This window comes from Jaculus jaculus, chromosome 12, assembly GCF_020740685.1.
Source record: "Jaculus jaculus isolate mJacJac1 chromosome 12, mJacJac1.mat.Y.cur, whole genome shotgun sequence".
NCBI classification, from domain to species: domain Eukaryota; kingdom Metazoa; phylum Chordata; class Mammalia; order Rodentia; family Dipodidae; genus Jaculus; species Jaculus jaculus.
The window spans coordinates 91,507,214-91,527,687 of record NC_059113.1 but is presented as its reverse complement, the minus strand read 5'-3'; positions in this window follow the sequence as shown (position 1 = coordinate 91,527,687).

Here is a 20,474-nt window from a genome sequence, read left to right as displayed (position 1 = left end):
GCTCCAACTTGATACTTTCACCTTCAGTCTTTGCAGTCGTTCTTTCTTCTCAATGCCTTTGCTAACCCATGGACACCTCTGCTTTTTCATGATCTGTCAGATCTACCCTTCCTTCGTGGCCCTCTCCCACCTCACAAAACCCGGTCTTCGATAACCTCAGCTCTGCTGTCTTCTATACCCAAGCAACAAAGTGCTGTTGGAGCAATCCATGCTCAGCACTGAGGTCTTGCTTTGCTGAGATCTAAAGTTTAAGCAGTTTAAACTGAAAAGGATAAGCAGAAATTGGCGTGGTCTGGGATTAACCCACCACCATACCAGGCTGGTATGGGGCTGGAGAGATGGCTCAGCTGCCTGCAAAGCCTAACGACTGGGTTCAGTTCCTTAGTACCCACATAAAGCGAGATGCACAAAGAGGTGCATGTGTCTGGAGTTTGTTTACAGAGGCTAGAAACCCTGGTGTGCCCATTCTCTGTCTGTCTCTCTTCTATCTCTCTCTTCTTACAAATAAATAAAATATTTCAGGGCGGGAGAAATGGCTTAGCAGTTAAGGTGCTTGATATTCCCCAGAACCCACATAAGTCAGATGCACAAGGGGCTCATGCATTTGGAATAGATGCCCTGGTACACTCATTATCTCTCCCCCCCCCACCCCTCTCTCAAATAAAGGAAGAAAAAAAATTAAAAATATTTGAAAGTTTATGCAATTTGAGAAGTCCTTTTTTTCTTCTTTTTTTTTTTCCCGAGGTAGGGTCTCACTCTAGCTCAGGCTGACCTGGAATTCACTCTGTGGTCTCAGGTTGGCCTCAGACTCATTGCAATCCTCCTACCTCTGCCTCCCAAGTGCTGGGATTAAAGGTGTGCGCCACCACACCTGGCTTGAGAAGTCCTTTTAAAGGAAAAGGACAGGAAGCTGCATATACAAAGTTAGAAGGAGTATTTAGAATAAGGAAATAAGTCACCAAGAAATGATTGAAGCCCTTCTTCGAAGACCTGGAGGTGATTCTCAGAATTCACATCTACATTTTCTTCCTGCGTACAACTTGGTTCCCCTCCCAGCTGGAGCATGCCCCCTCTCACTCCAGGTCCATGTCTGTGCAGAGAGAGGCCCTGAGCCACACTGAGGTCTCCTGGGGATCTCAGTCCACTCAGGCTGCTATAACAAAACAGACTGGGTATGTGCCACCACACCCTGCCTTTTCTTTTCTTTTTTTTTTTTTCTCGTTTCTTTTTTCTTTTGAGGTAGGGTCTCACTCTAGCCCAGGTTGACCCGACCTGGAACTCACTATATCATCTCAGGGTGGCTTTGAATGCATGGCCATCCTCCTACCTCTGCCTCCCCAGTGCTGGGATTACAGGTGTGTGTCACCATGCCCGGCAATTTTATTTTTATTTTAGACAGAGAGGGAGAGAGAAAGAGAGACACAGAGAGAGAATGGGAGTGCCAGGGTCTCTAGCCACTGGAGACGAACTCCAGATACTTGTGCCATCTCGTGCATCTGGCTTACATGGAACCTAGAGAATCAAATCTGGGTCCTCAGGCTTCACAGGCAAGCGCCTTAACCTTTATGCCATCTCTCCAACCCTTTTTCTTTTCTTTTCTTTTTTTAAATACTTATTTATTTATTTGACAGAGAGAGAGAGAATTGGCATGCCAGAGCCTCCAGCCACTGCAAATGAACTCCAGACGCATGCCCCACCCCCACATCTAGCTAACGGAGGTCCTGGGGAATGGAGCCAGGGTCCTTTATCTTTGCAGGAAATGCCTTAATTGCTAAGCCATCCCTCCAGCCCCCTTCTGCTTTTCTTGTTAACCTTAGCTTTATTAAGCTGTAATTGATTGATAGGCCACAATATTCACCTTTGTAAAGTGTATAATTCAGTGAATTATGATATTCACTAATTTGTTGAACTCTCAACTCATCTTAACACTCACAAAGGAAACCCGGTTGTGTTTCTGTTTGTTTGTTTGTTTGTTTGCTTTGATTTGTTTGTTTTTGAGGTAGGGTCTCACTCTAGCCCAGGCTGACCTGGAATTTACTATGGAGTCTCAGGGTGGCCTTGAACTCACAGCGACCCTCCTACCTTCATCTCCTAGATGCTGGGATTAAAGGTGTGCGTCACCACGCCCGGCTGAAGCCCATTCCCCATTTCCTGTGCCCCTTTGACTCTGACAACCTCTAATAGTTCCGTGTGCTTATCTCCCTTGGACGTGCCATATACATACATTCCTACGATTTGTGACTTTTTCCTCTTGGCATGGATTTAAAAAAATTTTTTTTTGTTTATTTATTTTTATCTATTTGAGAGCGACAGACAGAGAGAAAGAAAGAGGCGGGGGGAGAAAGAGAGAGAGAGAGTGGGTAAGCCAGGGCCTCCAGCCACTGCAAACAAATTCCAGACGCGTGCGCCCCCTTGTGCATGTGGCTATTGTGGGTCCTGGGGAATCGAGCCTTGAACCGGGATCCTCAGGCTTCACAGGCAAGCGCTTAACTGCTAAGCCATCTCTCCAGCCCTTGGCATGTTTTTTAACATGCATCTATGTTATATCCTTTTTTTATATTTTATTTATTTGAGAGACAGAGAGAGAGAGAGAGAATGGGTGTGCAAACGAACTCCAGATGCATGTGCTACCTTGTGTGTCTGGCTTTACGTGGGTGTTCGGGAATCGAACCCAGGTCCTCAGGCTTTGCAGGCAACTGCCTAAGCCATCTGTTGCAGTCTGGTTCGCCTTGCTGGTAGAAATCACCCAACCAAGAGCAGCTTCTGGGAAAAAGATTTATTTTGGCTTACAGGCTCGAGGGGAAGCTCCACGATGGCAGGGGAAAACGATGGCATGAGCAGAGGGTGGACATCACCCCTGGCCAACATAAAGTGGACAATAGCAACAGGAGAGTGTGCCAAACACTGGCATGGGGAAACTGGCTATAATACCCATAAGCCCTCCCCCAACAATACACTCCCTCCAGGAGGCATTAATTCCCAAATATCCATTAGCTGGGAACCTAGCATTCAGAACACCTAAGTTTATGGGGGATACCTGAATCAAACCACCACACCATCTCTCCAGCCCAGTTTTTTGTTATTGTTGTTGCTATTTTAAGACAGAGTCTCATGTGTTCCTGGCTGATCTCAAACTCACTATATAGCATGTTGAATCCCTAATCCTCCTGCCTCTACCTCCCAAGTGCTGAGGTCGCAGGGGTGCACTACACCTGGTTCATGTGGTCTGTGGACCGAGCTCATGGTCTCATGCGTGCCAGGAAAGCGCTCTACCAACTCAGCTACAGCCCAGCCCCGTGTCAGCACTTTATTTCTTTTCATTGTGAAACAACATTCCATTGCAGCATATATGCACTTCATGTTTATCTAGTTGATGAAAATTCAGATTAATTTCATTTTCTTTGTTTTTGCTATCATGAATAATACAATGCTCCTTCCTTCCCTTATTCCTTCTTTTTTTTTTTTTTTTTTTTTCCTGAGGTAGGGTCTCACTCTAGCCCAGGCTGACCTGGAATTCACTATGTAGTTTCAGGGTGGCCTCAAACTCACGGCGATCCTCCTACCTCTGCCTACTGAGTGCTGGGATTAAAGGCATGCGCCACCACACCTGGCTTCTTCTTTCCTTCTTTTATCAGGGTCTTGCTATATAGCCCAATCTGTCCTTGAACTCTCAATCTTCCTGCTTCAGCCTCCCAAGTACTGATATTACAGGTGGACACCACCACATTCAATCTTGCAATGACTCTTAAACCTTGTTCTAAATTACCAAATTTCCAAGCCCTCCTTTTTATTTTATTTTTTTGTGAAAGTGTGACAGACAGAGGGAGAGAGAGAGAGAAGAGAGACAGATCACAGGCATGCCAGGGCCTCTTGACACTACAAACAAAGACAAGATCAAGATGCATGTACCACTTGGAACACCTGGCTTTAAGTGGGTACTGGGGAATCAAACCTGGGCTGTAGGGCTTTGCCATCTCCCCAGCTTCAAACCCTTCTTTCCCCTCCCCAACATCTAGTTATCTTTTTTGTTTTGATTTGATTTGGTTTTGGCTTTTCGAGGTCCAGTCTCACTCTAGGCCAGACTGACCTGGAATTCACTATGTAGTCTCAGGGTGGCCTCAAACTCACTGGGATCCTCCTATCTTTGCCTTCCAAGTGCTGGGATTGAAGGCGTGCGCCACCATGACCCGCACAGAGAGAGAGAGAATGGGTGCACTGGGACCTCTAGTGGCTGCAAACAATATCCAGACACATGTGCCACTTTATGCATCTGGCGTTACATGAGTACTGGGGAATTGAACCCAGGTCCTTAGGCTTTACAGGCAAGTGCCTTAACCTCTGTACCAGCTTTGCAGCCCCCAATTTTAATTTTCTGCCTCCTTGATCCTCCTGGGTTCACATTCACACACGGCAGATACTTTTTTTTTTTTTTTTTCACTGCACTGCACTCTAGTTCAGGCTGACCTGGAACTCACTGTGTAGTTTCAGGGTAGCCTCAAACTCATGGCGATCTTCCTACCTCTGCCTCCCAAGGGCTGGGATTAAAGGCGTGCAACCACCACGCCTGGCACTTTTTTATTTTTTTTGGTGGAAATGAGTCATTACTCTCATGCCCACTTATTGAGATTTCTGTCTAATCTTTCCTACTTGTTACTCTTAAAATTTCTTGGGGCTGGAGAGATTGCTCAGTGGTTAAAGGTGCTTGCTTGTGAAGCCTCATGGCCCAGGTTCAATTCTCCAGTAGCCACATAAAGCCTGATGTATGAAGTGGCACATGCATCTGGAGTTTGCAGAGGCAGAAGGCACTAATGTGGCCATTACCTCTTTCTCATCCCTCCATTCTCTCTCTTTCTCTCTCTCGTTCTCTATCCTTGCAAATAAATAAATAAACAAACATTTTTTTTTAATAGGATCCACATATGAGAGAGAACATGCGACATTTGGCAACCTACAGAATGGGAGAAAATCTTTGCCAGCTATACATCTGACAGAGGATTAATATCAAGAACACACAATGAACTCAAAAAACAAACCAATAAGAAATCAAACCACCCAATTAAAAAATGGTCTATGGAGCCAGACGTGGTAGCACATGCATTTAATCCCAGCACTCGGGAGGCAGAGGTAGGAGGATCACCACGAGTTCGAGGCCACCCTAAGACTACATAGTGAATTCCAGATCAGCCTGAGCTAGAGTGAATCCCTACTTCAAAAAAAAAAAAAAAAAAAAGGGGGGGGGGGCTGCTGAGGAACTAAATAGAGAATTTTCATTGGAAGAAATATAGATGGCATATAAACAGCTGAAAAAGTGTTATACATCCTTAGCCATCAGGGACATGATAAATAAAACTACTTTGAGAGTCCATCTCTCTCCTCTCAGAATCGCTATCATCAAGAAAACATATGACAAGCCGGGCCTGGTGGCGCACGCCTTTAATCCCAGCACTCAGGAGGCAGAGGTAGGAGGATTGCCATAAGTTTGAGGCCACCCTGAGACTCCATAGTGAATTCCAGGTCAGCCTGGGCCAGAATGAGACCCTACCTCATGGGCAGCAAGATCACTGAAAAATCAAGCTGGTGCTGAGCAGAAAACCTTCTCCCTGTAGACCAGCTGACTGAAAGCTGGAAAAAGCTGCACTGCTTGCAGCCCTATGGTAGACAGAAGTCATCAGCGGTGAAAACAGTGGACACTGGAAGCCTGAAGTTTGGCCAGACAGGCCAAATGACCAAATGGGTGCAACAGTGGCATGTCTGCTCTGGGGGAAACCAAGTGCTCTCTAATTGGATTGGAGGCCCACTCTATGGGAGGGAATGCATGCCTGGTTCCAAAAACCTAATCAAAAGCCTGCAGCAGGGGAGGTCATGAGCTTTAAGGGTATAAAGCCTGCTCTTTCTGGATAAATGCATATATTATCCTCACCAATTTGCCCTGTAAGCATTTCACTTAGTGTTCATATTCATATGTTAATGCTACTCTCACTTTTGGTTGGAGAAGCTTCTCTTTCAGATGGCAGTGACCACTGGGATGACCCAAAAGGCAACATAGTGCTGAGAAGTGATAGAGGAGTGTCCAGCACTGAAAAATCTCTACCACACCCTCCTAGGCTCAGGGTCCATTGTGGAGGATGTGGCAGGAAGAATGTAAGAGCCAAAGGAAGGATACCACTCCTTACACTTCAACTGCCCAGACAGAAATTGGTTCCAATATCCATGACCTCGCGGTTCCAAGCAATACCTTCACAAGACCTTCATAATAGGAGAAAAACATGATGACATCACAATAAAAGAGAGACTAATAGAGAGAGGGAGGGGATATAATGGAGAGCAGAGTTGTGAAGGGGAAAATGGGGGAGGGGAGGGAAATGTCATCCGTTTATTGTCTGTAAGTATAGAAGTTGTCAATAAATAAATAAATAAATAAGCTGGCTATGGTAGCACACGCCTTTAATCCTTACACTTGGGAGTCAGAAGTAGGAGGATTGCCATAGTGAACTCCAGGTCAGCCTGGGCTACAGTGAGACCCTACCCCCAAAAAACAATAAATAAATAAATTCTTACGGTTAGGCCAAGTGTGGTGCCATTAATCCAAGCATTTGGGAGACGGGAGCAGAAGCATTTGGAATCCAAGGTCATTCTTGAGCAGCTAAGAGAGTTTGAGGCCAGCCTGAAACGCATGAGACCACCTTGCTTTGTGTCAAGGCATCAAAAACTAATGATCACAAAGAGAAAAGGTATTATAAGCGGAATCTTATGTAAAATTGCTGAAAACATTCCGTTGAAGACTGTTCAATTCTTTCCTAACACTGGCACTATTCTGAATACACCGTTGTGGTGGTTTGATTCAGGTGTCCCCCATAGTCATGGGTCTGAATGCTTGATCCCCCCAGCTTATGGCTATTTGGTAATTGAAATCTTGTTGGAGGTGTGTTGTTGAGGGCAGGGTTACGGGTGTCATAGTCAGTCCCCGCTGCCAGAGCTTGGTACACTCTCCCGCTGCTGCCCACCTGATGTCCAGCCTCTGTGTGGTGCTATCAGTAACTATCTATGACAAAGAGGGATCAAGTTTCCGTTTCTCACATAAATAACCAACCTATAAATGCTACTGCTTTTTTTTTTTATGTATTAGAGACATGGGGTGGGGTATAGAGAAAGAGAGAGAGAGAATGGGTGTGCCAGGGGCTCTAGCCACTGCAGATGAACTCCAGATGCATGTGCCACCATGTGCATCTGGCTTACATGGGACCTGGGTCCTAAGGCTTCACAGGCAAATGCCTTAACTGCTAAGCAATCTCTCCAGTCCTGCATTTTGATTTTTTTTTTTTTTAAAATTTCCTCTTGTGTCCATGAAATAAAAGAGGATCATGGTCTGTTCCCAAGACCTTTCCAATCTACTGTCCTCCAGTTTCTATAACTCTCTCAGTAGTTCCTTGGAATCATCCTTCTTTTAAAAACAATATTTTTTTTTTTTTTACCATTTTGTTTTTATTTATTTATGAGAAAGAGAGGAAAATAGAGGGAGAGAGAGTGGGCAGGCCAGGGCCTCTAGCCACTACAAACTAACTCCAGATGCATGTGCCACCTTGTGCATCTGGCTTACATGGGTCCTGGGGAATCCAACCTAGATCCTTTGCCTTTGCAGGCAAGCACCTTAATTGCTAAGCCATCTCTCCAGCCTTTATTTTTTTTTTTAGGATTTTTTTAAACCATTTTATTTATTTTTTTGAGGTAGGGTCTCACTCTAGTCCAGGATGACTTGGAGTTCAATCTGTATTCTCAGGGTGGCCTCAAACTCACAGCGATAGAACTCACATTTTATTTGTATTTGTCAGAGAGAGAGAGAGAGAAAGGGAGAGAGGAAGGCAGATAGAGGGGGAGGGAATCATCATTTTTATTTTACTTATTTACTTGCATGCAGAAATATACATGGAGAGAGAGAGAGAGAATGGGCATGCCAGGGCCTCTAGCCACTGCAAATTCCAGACACATGTGCTGTTTTGTGCATCTGGCTTTACCTAGGTACTAGAGAATCGAACCTGGGTCCTTTGGCTTTTCAGGCAAGCGCCTTAACCACTAAGCCATCTCTCCAGCCCCCTGGAATCATCCTTTGTATCTTCTTCTCTCATTACCTTTCACCAGCCCACTCCTAGATATAGAAGAGCTTGCCTATGAAATGTTCTCCATTCTAGCCACTTCTGTGTACTGTCACTGTGGAAAGCTAGGTCATCTTTCACCTGGCTCTCTGCTCATGTACCTGAGTGCATCTACATTTTCTTTTCCTCAATCAACTTCATTATTTTTCAGCCATAGCAATACTCATAAAGCACAAACATGGGCTGGAGAGATGGCTTAGTGGTTAAGGCGCTTGCCTGCAAGACCTAAGGACCCAGGTTCGATTCCCTAGAACCCACGTAAGCCAGATGCACATGGTGGCGCATGCATCTAGAGTCTGTTCATACTGGTCAGAGACCCTGGTGCATCCATTCTCTCCCTCCCCCTCTCTCTAATAAATAAAGAAATTAAATTAAATATTTAAATCAAAAACATGGGCTAGAGAGATTGCTTAGTGGTTAAGGCACTTGCATGCAAAGCCCAAGAACCTAGGATAGATTCCCCAGATCCCACATAAGCCAGATGCACATGGTGGTGCATGGATCTGGAGTTCACTTACAGTGGCTAGAGGCCCTGGAGCACTCATTCTCTTTCTCTCTTTCTGTCATAATAAGTAAAAATTAATATAAAACAACATAAACTACAAATATCACATCATGGGCTGCCCACTGATCACAAGATAAAGGTCAAAAATCTGTAACATGGGCTTTGTCAAACACACACATGCACGGCCTCTCTTCTCGATAGGCGTGCATTTATCTTCATTCATCTCACTCACTCTTCAGCACCTTCTGTGCCGAACCATGGAGGCCTTCTTGCAAACCTCAACCACACTGATCTCTCCTTTTACTGCCTGCCACCTCTTCCTGCTATTCCTGTGCTTGGAATGCTGCCAACCCCTTGCTTGTATTGAAGCTGGTTCATTCCCGCCCAACCTTCGGATCCTAGGTCAACCTTTGCTTCCATGGGAAATCTTTCCCTCATTCCTTCAGTCTAAATATTTCTAAAGAAATCTGAAGTGTTCTTGGGTTCTAAAGACATAGCCCAGTTGGTAGAATGCTTGCTTAGTACGTGCAAGGCCACCCTAGGTTTGAGTCCCCAAGCCCTATATAAAACCACACATGATGGGCTGGAAAGATGGCCCAGTGTGAAGGGCACTTGTCTGAAAAGCCTAATGACCCAGGTTTGATTCCCCAGTACCTATGTAAAGCCAGATGCACAAAGTGGCACGTACATCTGGAGTTCATTTACAGTGGCAGGAGGCCCTGGTGTGCCATACTTGCTCTTTGTCTCTTTCTTGCTTGCTCTCATAAATAAATAGTAAATAAATAAATTTTTAAAAACATACATGGTGGTGCAGCACCTGTGATTCCAGCACTTGGAAGTAGTGGCAGGAGGATCAGGAGTTCAAGGTCACATTTAGCTACACAGTAAGCTTGAAACCAGCCTAGATACATGATACCCTATGCCCAGAAAGAAAATATATTCTTTTTGTTTGTTTTTGTTTTTCCAGGTAGGGTTACACTCTAGCCCAAGCTGACCTAGAATTCACTATGTAGTCTCAGGCTGGCCTCGAACTTATGGCAATTCTGCTACCTCTGCCTCTCAAGTGTTGGAATCAAAGGCATGCGCCACCATGCCTATTATGATGGTCTTGTGTAGGTAGTGTCAGGCACTGTGAGGTCATGGATCTCCAGGCCACTTTGTGTCTGGGGGGAGCACATTGTAAGGAGTCCTACCCTTCTTTTGGCTCTTACATTCTTTCTGCCACCTTTTCCGCAATAGACCCTGAGCCTTGGAAGGTTTGATAGAGATACTGCAGTTCTGAGTACTCTGGTCACTTATTTCCACCACCGTGATGCCTCCTGAGTCATTCCAAGGTCTTTGCCATCTGAACAGAGAAGATTCTCTACCAAAAGTGAGAGTAGCATTAATATAAGGGTATGCACATTAAGAGAAGTGCTTACTGGGCAGTTTGATAAACATAGTATATACATTTAGCCAGACAGCAGCAGACGTTACAACCCTAGGGCTCATGACTACCCCATGTGTTCCCTCGCATGGGGTGGACCTCCAGTCCGATTAGAGGGCAGTTGGTTTCCACCATGATAGATGTGCATTATTGCACTGGTTGGCTCATTTGGCCTGGCTGGCCAAATACAACGCTTGCAGTGTCCACTGTTGAGTATCTTCACTGGTGGTATCCCTTTCTCCCACTGAACTGCATGCAGAATGGTTTCTTCTAGCTTTCTGTCAGCTGGTCTACATGGAAGAGGTTATCAGGTCAGTTCCAGCAGGATTTCTCAGTGGCCTTGCAACCTAAGTATGTGGAGTCTTCAGCAATATAAAAAATATTTTATTTCTTTATTTATTTAAGAGAGATGGGGGAGGGAGAGAGAATGGGCATGCCAGGGCCTCCAGCCACTGCAAACAAACTTCAGACACATAGGTCCCCTGTGCATCTGGCTGACGTGGATCCTGGGGAATCAAACCAGGGTCCTTGGGCTTCACAGGAAAACCCCTTAACCGCTGAGCCATTTCCCCAACCTAAGAATTTTTACTCTTCATAAAACACTGTCGAGGGATTGGAAAATTAAGCCTCAAAGGGAAAAAAAAATTTTGCTGATTACATCGGATGGACGACCATGTCCAGAGTCCATTAAGAGCTATACAAATGCAATTTTAGAAAACAAACGCCCTGTAACAGTTACCTTCTTGTTGCTAGGATCAAGTGCCCAACCAGAAAATAGCTTATGGGAGGAAAAGTTTTATTACAAGCTTACAGTTTACAGGGGAAACTTTATCATGGCGGAGGAATCTGGCTCAGCACTTCATGACACATCCACAAGCAGAGAGAAAAAAAAGCAGAGAGCAAGTTGGCACTTAACGTCCAGTGGTCTGGACTAATCAACCCCAAGATCCACCCCTACCACACACCCCACAGCCTACCCCCAAAATACATCTCCTCTAGCAAGGCTCCACCTCCCAAAGGCTCCACCAGCTGGGACCAGTAGAAGACTTAATTATAAACACATGAGGTTACGGAGGAGATATCTTATGTTTAATCCACTACACAACTCAATTTAAAAAATTGGCCGGGGGTTGGAGAGATGGCTTAGTAGTTAAGGCATTTGCCTGCAAAGCTAAAGGATCCTGGTTCTATTCTCCAGGACCCATGTAAGCCAGATACACAAGGGTTTGCATGCATTCGTTTGCAGTGGTTGGAGGCCCTCACGCGCTCATTCTCTCTCTCCCTCTCTCTCTCTCTTTGCCTCTTTCTCTCTCTCAAATAAATAAATAAAATATATTAAAAAAAATTGGCCGGGCATGGTGGCCCACACCTTTAATTCTAGCACTCGGGAGGCAGAAGTAGGGAGATCACTGTGAGTTCGAGGCCACCCTGAGACTACAGATGAATTCCAGGTCAGCCTGGGATAGAGTGAGACCCTACCTTGAAACCACCCCCACCCCCCCCCAAAAAAAATGCAAGATTGGTACAGACAACCAAGAACAAGAGAAATAAACACATCAAGAAACATGCACAAACCACTAGTCGTTATGAAGACACAAATTAAAGTCACTATGAGATGCCATCATGTAATGCATTAGAATGTCTGAAAAGACTGATCAAACCACATGTTCATGAAAGCTCTCACACACTGCTTTTGGGAACATGAAATGACAAGGATTTGGTCAGGTTCTTGTAAGTCCAAAATACACCCAACAAACGACCTTATAATTCCACGACCAAATATTTATGCAAGCTATGCCCACACTGTTAGCTGACAGACGGGTCCCTTGACTGCTCTGGATGTTTAGCAGCCCCACAACTCTGCAGTTCCTCTCCGGTCCCTGGGTGCAGCAGTTAGAACACAGGTGGACACAGTAGGGCTGGACCACAGGATCGCCTTCCTGTTGTCTAGACCCAAGGCTACCAGATTCTAGTACCTTCTATAGCTCCTAGCACATATCAGTCCCAAGTCACATTCACTTCTAGTAAGGCCTTATCTCTGTCAGAGGCTCCTCCCTTGAGAAGTATATGCCTAAGGACTTTCTTTTGTTGTTGAATCTCCTAACCCAGCTTCTCCCTCTGAGGCTGGAGGTGAGTGCTTCACATGAAATCTGCCTCAGTATCTCCTTATCAAACCTGGAAAGGACCCTTATTATTTCAACTACATACAGATACTTGTGCACAGATTGTCTGTACTTTTATCTTCAGTGGTCCCGTTAGGGTTAAAAGAAAAGCTAGGAGGAAAATGGGGAGGTCGGGAAGAGAAAGCTTGCAGCTGGGCATGGAGATACTAAGCTGACCCAGGAAGTGATAGGAAAACAATGAAGCCAGACTCAGCAGGTTCTGGTCAGTCGCCAGGAAGCTCCTTCTTGGAGAGTACGCACAGGGTACCACTTTCTAGATACTTACACCTTTATACACATTCCTGCATCTAAACTGAATTGTGGGTAAAAGGAGTTCCCAAGACTGGCTCTTCCTATTCCAGGAAGGGGGCTACCCTGGGCCACCTGAGCAAAGGAAGGAGAAATGGTAAAGAAAAACTTTAAACATTTTTAAATTATTTATTTTTATTTATTTATTAGTCAGAGAGAGAGAGAGAGGGAAACAGAGAGTGAGCGAGAGTAAGAATAAGTGTGCCAGGGCCTCCAGCCACTGCAAACGAACTCCAGATGAATGCAACCCCCTTGTGCATCTGGCTAACGTGGGTCCTGGGGAATCGAACCTGGGTCCTTTGGTTTTGTAGGCAAATGTGTTAACTGCTAAGCCATCTCTCCAGCCCCATATTTGCTACCTTGATTGTGGTGATATTTTCATGGTATGAGCATGGGCCAAAACTTATCAAGCTGTATGCTTTATTGCCCGACAATTATAAAGGTATTCAAAGAAGCAAGACTTCTGGGTTAGGGAGACAGTTCCGTTGGTCAAGTGCTTGCCTTGCAAGCCTGAGGACCTGAGTCTAAATGCTGGGCGTGGTGGTGCATATGTGTGCTCCCAGTGCTGATGTACTCTGTGTTGTCCTGCCTCCATACATGTGTGCGCACACACATGGGCATGTCCTATTTGTGGGAGGGGCACAGCCCTGAATTTAGAGAAGACTAACCTCTGGAACTTTCCTATCCAGAAGTAGGCAAACTGCTTCTGACAGCGGAGCCTGGGAGGTGAGAAAGAGCTATCTCCTGACACCCCCGTCTCAGGAGTGGGCTAGCTGCCTCTAGCAGCAGCCCGAGGAACAAGGAAACTGAAGAGAAGTTTAGTTGAAGCTATTAGTAGATCTGCCGCAGCTACTGTCACCACAGCTCCGCTGGTGCTGTGGCTGTGGCGTCCTCTGCTTCAAGGTGCTCACTGGCACTTCTTTGAACAGACAAAAACCAGTAATAAAGCCGAGCGTAGTGGCGTACGCCTTTAATCCCAGCACTTGGGAGGCTGAGGTAGGAGGTGGCTGTGAGTTCGAGGCCACCCTGAGGCTGCATAGTAAATTCCAGGTCAGTCTGGGCCAGAGTGAGACCCTACCTCAGCCCCCGCCCCCCCCCCCAAAAAAAATAAAACAGTAATACTTGAACAAGTGGTACATTCCATGAGCAAAAGGTAAGGGATTTTCAACTTTGGGTAGTCCTTAAGAATTTGTTAAAGGAATGGATTTAGGGGTATGACCTGCTGGTCTCCACTGATCCAGAGCATACACACTCTCTGATCACAAGAGCAATCACATTAATTAAGCCCATCTGTTGCCCTCCACAGGACTGGTGCCCCCAGTGACTGACCTCATCTTCACCGCTGTGATCAGCACTTATGCATGGATGTTTGTTCTGAGCCAGGGGTCCAACCAGGCCCCTGAAGAGCACAGATCATAGCTTAAGATCAGTCAGCATCTCTAAACATTGCTTGTCAATATTGATCATCTGGGTTGATCAGGCCAAAGGTACACCAAGGCTGAGGAAAGCTAGTCACACTTTTTATTTATTTATTTTTTTTATTTGAGAGTGACAGAGAGACAAAGAAGCAGATAGAGAGAGAGAGAGAGAGAGAGAATGGGCATGCCAGAGCCTCCAGCCATTGCAAACAAGCTCCAGACACATGCACCCCCTTGTGCATCTGGCTAACGTGGGTCCTGGGGAATCGAGCCTCAAACCGGGGTCCTCAGGCTTCACAGGCAAGCACTTAACTGTTAAGCCATCTCCCCAGCCTCCACTTTAAAAAAAAATTTTTTTGTTTTTATTTATTTGACAGAGAAGAGAGGGAGAGAGAGATAATGGGTGCACCAGGGCCTCCAGCCACTGCAAACAAACTCCAGATGCACACACCCCCTTGTGCATCTGGCTAATGTGGGTCCTAGGGAATCAAACCTGGGTCCTTTGGCTTGCAGGCAAATGCCTTAACTGCTAAGTCCAAGCCATCCCTCCAGCCACCCCTGCCTTTTTTTTTTTTTTTTTTTTGAAAATTTTTGTTTTGAGGTAGGCTCTCACTCTAGCCCAGGCTGACTTGGAATTCACTATGTAGTCTCAGGCTGGCCTGGAACTCATAGCCACCCTCCTACCTCTGCCTCCTGAGTGCTGGAATTAAAGGGTGCGCCACATTATTATTATTTTTAAAATGTAGTTGATTTATTTATTTGAGAGAGAGAGAGAGAGAGATGGAGAGAATGGGCGGGCCAGTGCATCCAGCCACTGCAAACAAACTCCAGACACATGCGCCCCCTTGTGCATCTGGCTTTCCGTGGGTCCTGGAGAGTTAAACTGGGATCCTTTGGCTTTGTAGGCAAATGCCTTAATGGCTAAGCCATCTCTCCAGGCTCCATCCCATTATTTTAAGAGGTAGATTACACAGTTGTAAGATTAACTTTACAGCAAGTGACAGAAGGAAGAAATCCAATATCTCACAGTAGTAATACCGCAAAAGCTATTTGTAAGGTCCATAAGAAACATTCCCAGTTCTTTCCCATAATTTATTCACATAGCTTGTTCCCATAGTTCATTCCCACACATGCATATGTACTTGCACACACATGTACATGCATGCATACACCCCCCCACACCAATAAATAAATAAATAAACAAAAGACAATTCAATCGACACAAAAACACCAAAAGAGGGCTGGAGAGATGGCTTAGCAGTTAAGGCACTTTCCTGCAAAGCCAAAGGACCACGGTTCGATTCCCCAGGACCCATGTAAGCCAGATGCACAGGGTGGCACATGCATCTGGAGTGGCTGGAGGCCCTGGCATGCTCATTCTCTCTTTCTCTCAAATAAATAAATAAATAAAAATAAGAATAATTAAATCAAAAAACACCAAAAGACTTAAGCAGGAATTTCAGGCAAAGCTGATCTCTGAGAAGTCAGGAGCGACTGGTGCTTGGGAGAGGCTGGAGGAAAGGGAGGGCCCCTCTTCTCCCCCTTCTTCTGGGATGAGAATGTTGACCTGAGTGCTGGCTGCAAGGGTGATCCTGCTGCGCGCTTGTGAGCTGTGTACATTCCTGGATTTGGGTTACACTTTACCTCCAAAAGCTTACTTATAATAATAATAATAATACAAACCTTATACGTGCATCTATTCACACGCTGCCAATCTCTGCCAATCTATTCTGGGAGATGAACCCTCTCACTGTGCTTTTCCAGGTGGCAGAAAATTTTCCTCAGAAGTTTCTCAGAAAGCTGTTTATTGTTTTTATAAGTGAGGGCTGCGCCTATTTTAGCTTCAAAGAAATCAGCAACCTCTTCCAGACAGGAAATCGCTTGAAAAATGCAATTAGATTGTTCAGAAATGCTAATGCAGTTAGATTCCAGCGGGTGGTGCCTTGGCTCTAACCCATTTGTTGGTCCCATCCATAGGCCTCTTCCCTGAGAACTCCCTCCCTTCCCAAGCCCACCAGGGTGGACCCTTTAGTCACAGCATCACCCTCCGATGCTGTCATGAGTTATGGGAAAACAATTGGTAATCTGTGCAAAATCAGTCATAGTTGTTCGTGAAGACTTTGGAATTGGAGACTGTGAGTGCGTTATTGATGGGGCCTGGAGCTGGGAGGTCTGCAGCTCTCCAGTAAGGAGCAAGGGGACGTTTGCTGAGGGAGAGGCATGTTCACAAAGCACCACAAAGATTGAGACCATCTGGCTTCAGTCTCTCAAGGGATCCCATTTGATTTCTTGCCCTTAGAGGCAGTCCGTGAGATTTCATGTGCTGAATGAAAACCGCTCTGACTTAATGTAACCTGAGTGGTTTCTCTTTTTTGTGCCCTGATTCTTCCTAAGACACTTGGCAAATAATAAACTGAAGGAAAGCTGGTTTTCCAAGGCAATAGAGTGAAACCCTGTCTCAAAAGTAAATAAACGGGGCTGGAGAGATAACTTAGATTAAGACGCTTGCCTGCAAAGCTAAAGGACCCAGGTTGGATTCCCCAAGACCCACATACAGCCAGATGCACAAGGTGGCACATGTTTCTGGAGTTTTCTGTCTGCCTTTTTCTCTAAAATAAATAAAATGTTACAAATAAATAAATAAGTAATTGAAAATAAGCAACAACAACAAAACTATGTTCTGGTAGGGGGCAAGAGTCCTCTCATTACAGAATTTTAGATTTGCAATAAAGTTTTGAAGTTGTCCAAGCCAGAACCCTCCCTCATTTCACAGGAATTCCTTTGCTGTGCAAGAACAGCCTCCTCTGCTTCATCATTTCTCCACATCTCCACTCCTTTTCCTTTTCTCTATTCTTTTTTCTCCTCCTTCCTTCCTCTGTCCCTCCAGCAAATGTCTAAGGAGTATTTATTTACTATAGCCAAGAACTGTCCTGGATGCTTGACATTAGACAAATCAAACAAACAGAACCCCATTTAAAAATTTATTTATTTATTTATGAATGAGACAGAGAGAGAGAGAGAGAGAGAGAAGACTGAGTCTCATATAGTGGAGCCTGGCCTCCAACTCACTGGGCAGTTGAGGATAACTTTGAACTCCTGATCTTCCTGCCTCCTTTTCCCAGGTGCTGGGATCACATGCCTACTTTGTACCCTATTGATTCCAGGGCTTTGTGCATGTTAAGCAAGCATTCTACCAACTGAGCTCCATATCCAGCCTTTACCTCAAATTAAAAATAAAAGAAGCCTGCTTTTGGAAAACGTTTCATATGATTACAAAAATGACCATATTTGGGCTGGAGAGATAGCTTAGTGGTTAAGGTGCTTGCCTGCAAAGCTAAAAGACCCAGGTTCTATTCCCCAGTACCTACATAAAGCCAGATGCACAAGGTGATGCCTGCATCTGGAGTTCGTTTACAGTGGATAGAGGCCTTGCCACACCCATTCTCATTATCTCTATAATAAGTAAATAAAGGAAAAATGTTTTTTAAAAAGTGGCAAAAAATGGCCAAGTAGGTTCCTAGGAGGAAAATTGAAAACAAAATCAAAAAAATGAATTGTTCATTGTTGTGCTTCCAGAGAGAACCTTGTTTGTGTGTGTGTGTATGTATGTGGCATCCAAAGTTGGTTACTATGGATACATTTACATATTTTAATCCCTTCCTTAGTAATTCTTCAGCTACTGAATGACATGTAATCACATTTTCTCCCATAAATATTTGATTCTAGGGTCAAGATTTCATAATCAATGGCTACATCCCATGAAGTTCTAGGGACATCTTAAACTCATAAACGAAAGTGTGTGTGTGTACTTGTGTGTGTGTGGGTGTGTGCATGGGCATGTCCATTGTGCAGCAGTGGCATGACTGTTGTGGAGGTAACCAATACCTCTCTCAACTGCATCTGAGGCTCACCCCACAAGAGAATTCATGGCTGGTACCGAAAGCCTAGTCAAATCCTATGACTGGGAAGCTCACAGACCCTAGTGAGAAGATACTACTGTTGATTGACTCCATGGACCCATCAGATTGCACTCTACACGTTTATGTACTATTTATGCCCATAGATCTGGCTGTTCTCACCTTCGGTCACAGTAGCTTCTTCCTGCATACGGTGATGGATCCTGGGGACACTCAAAGCTCATCAGTAGCTGGGCGCACACCTTTAATCCCAGCACTCGGGAGGCAGAGGTAGGAGGATTGCCGTGAGTTCGAGGCCACCCTGAGACTACATAGTGAATTCCAGGTCAGCCTGGACCAGTACGAGACCCTACCTTGAAAAAAAATATGTCAAAATGCTGAGCACAAGTGGCAGTTGAATGCACAAGGGTAAGTGAAGCATCTCTATCACAGTCTCCAATGCTCAAGGGATATTGAAGAAGGGGGTGGAAACAATGTAAAAGCCAGAGGATAGGGAGGAGTATTTTGGGACACTATCTTCTGGACATGACTATTATATTCATGACCTCATAGAGGCTGTCATGACCTCCACAAGATCTGCACAATATCGAGCCCATCAAACTTCAACATAGGGCTGGAGAGATGGCTTAACGGTTAAGGTGCTTGTCTACAAAGCCTAAGGACCCAGATTTGATTCTCTAGAACCCATGTAAGCCAGATGCACATAGTGGCACATGTGTCTGGAGTTTGTTTGCAGTGGCCAGAGGCCCTGGTGCCCACCCATTCTCTCTCAAATAAGTAAATAAATAAACATTTTTTAAAAGAAAAAAATCAACAAAGATGATGGAGAGGAGTTAAAAAAAAATATAGGCTGGAGAGATAGCTTAGTGGTTAAGGTGCTTGCCTGCAAAGCCAAAGGACCCAGGCTTGATTCCCCAGGACCCACGTAAGCCAGATGCAGAAGGTGGTGTATGTGTCTGCAGTTCACTTGCAGTGGCTGTAGGTCCTGGTGCCTCCATTCTCTCTCTTTCTCAAGTAAATAAAAATTTAAAAAGAGACTCATTGAAAAGAAGAAGGGATTCAGTGGAGGGGAGTGGGGGAGGGAGACTAAAGAAGGTAATGGAAAGGGATTATGATCAAATTACAATATGTTCACGTGTATGAAAATTGTCAATTAAAAGTTAAAAATAAAGTATGTGTGTGTGTGTGTGAGTGTGTAGAGAGAAATGTCCCCAACTTGTCAAAGAAACGTTTAATAAGCAAGATGACTAGGAAATAGCTGTAGGATGGGGCAGACGGGTCAGTGGTTAAAGGCACTTGCTTGCAAAGATTGCGGTCTAGGGTGTAACCTCCTAGTTCCCAAGTACAGCCAATTGCTCAAAGTGGTGCATGTGTCTGAAGTTACTTCGCAGTGGCAAGAGGCCCTGCATGTCCAGTCATTCATTCTTTTTTATATAATATATTTTTTAAATCTTTTCTTTTGTGTGTGTGTGTGTGTGTGTGTGTGTGTGTGTGTGTATATTGTTTGTTTGTTTGTTTTTCAAGGCAAGGTCTCACTCTAGCCCAGGCTGACCTGGAATTCACTATGGAGTCTCAGGATGGCCTCGAACTCACGGAGATCCTCCTACCTCTGCCTCCCGAGTGCTGGGATTAAAGGTGTGCACCACCACGCCCAGCTTCTTTTGTTTATTTATTTGAGAGTGACAGACAGAGATAGAGATAGAGAGAGAGAGAGAGAGAGAGAATGGGCATTCCAGGGCTCCAGCCACTGCAAACGAACTCCAGACACGTGAGCCCCCTTGTGCATCTGGCTAACGTGGGTCCTGGGGAATTGAGCCTCGAACCGGGGTCCTTGGGCTTCCCAGGTAAGCGCTTAACTGCTCAGCCATCTCTCCAGCCCCATTCATTCATTCTTTCTCTCTCTTGTCTCTGTTTCTCTGTGTGTGTGTGTCTGAAAATAAATGCATATATGTGAACACACACACATATATAAGAAATGGTTGTAGAAAGTATTGAGATGGCAGCTGGGGATGTAGCTCAATTGGTAGAATGCCAGCTTAGCGTGCATGAAGTCCTGGGTTGGGTCCTTAGAACTGCATGTCAAGTATCACATGTCTGTAGTCTAGGTTTGGGAGGTGGAGGCAGGAGAATGAGAAGTCATCCCTGGTGATATATGGAGTTCAAGCTCAAGGGCATTAAGACTCTGTTTCAAAAACAAAAAAAGAAGTTTATGGTGTTTTCATGATACTTGCTTCCTATAGAATGGTCTCTTTAATCATCTCTGCCAATTGACAAGGAGAGTTTCAAGCACCGAGGTCAATGGTGGGTACTCCAGCCACTTGGCCGCAAATAGCAGAACAGGGTAATCACTTGACCCAAGCTGTAGCAAGCAGAATCCCTTCTGTTGGACTTCAGAGCTGGGAATGAGAGACAGGCGGTTTCTGGCAAGTTGACTAGGGTCTGGAGAAAACTATGTCACACAAACAAAGGAGAGTGGCTCTGAGGGGAGGCGCAGGGGCCAACACCAGGCTTTCCCTGTCGTCGATGTCCCATTTCCTGGCTCTGGCCCTTCCTCAGCTCCCTCAGCTGTATTCTTAACTGGGATGCT